At 38.8% G+C, this 748-nt stretch overlaps 1 protein-coding gene across 1 annotated transcript in view; it reads left to right on the forward strand.

Moving 5' to 3' along the window:
- The first annotated feature begins 730 nt into the window (after nucleotides 1-730).
- LOC113067728 (serine/threonine-protein kinase/endoribonuclease ire-1) overlaps nucleotides 731-748 on the forward strand; it is an 8,192-nt gene continuing 8,174 nt past the window's right edge. Inside the window, exon 1 of the mRNA XM_026240167.1 lies at nucleotides 731-748. This exon is cut by the window's right edge and continues 160 nt beyond it. The gene's annotated coding sequence lies outside the window, so the exon portion shown is untranslated.

A 748-nucleotide genomic window follows, 5' to 3' on the forward strand; every position in this document is an offset into this window, starting at 1 on the left:
CACATGAGCCTGGTTTCTCCCAAGGTTTTTTTCTCCATTCTGTCACCGATGGAGTTTTGGTTCCTTGCCGCTGTCGCCTCTGGTTGCTTAGTTGGGGTCACTTCATCTACAGCGATATCATTGACTTGATTGCAAATAAATGCACAGACACTATTTAACTGAACAGAGATGACATAACTGAATTCAGTGATGAACTGCCTTAACTATCATTTTGCATTATTGAGACACTGTTTTTCAAATGAATGTTGTTCAGTGCTTTGACTCAATGTATTTTGTTTAAAGCACTATATAAATAAAGGTGATTGATTGATTGATAAAAACGTAACCACACATGGTAGACTTAAAACCACCTACGGCTGTACTAAGCGACAGTATATGCTCATATAAACGCCAAAAGTCCATGGGGCATTAACCTTGTTTTTGAGATAAATGCCTTTTATTCGCGATGTCTTGGATAAGTACTTCATTACCCACAATCCTGAACAATCTCACAATCCCACAGTGATGCATCTGATTGGTGGAACCACTGATCTATATCAGTGGGTGGAACTTGTGTAACTGTCACTGTCTGGTTAAGCGCGCCATAATAGATTTAAAAACAAACAGAGGCGAGGGCTACATGCAGCGAGTCACAAGAGGCAAGTGATAACGGATTACTATAAAAGCACAGCATAAAATAACGCCTAGAAATAATACTAATAATAAAATCTGTGTACTTTCTTCACAGAGAGTTCCCTTTGTTTGATGA

This window comes from Carassius auratus, linkage group LG28B (assembly GCF_003368295.1).
Source record: "Carassius auratus strain Wakin linkage group LG28B, ASM336829v1, whole genome shotgun sequence".
Classification (NCBI taxonomy): Eukaryota; Metazoa; Chordata; class Actinopteri; order Cypriniformes; family Cyprinidae; genus Carassius; species Carassius auratus.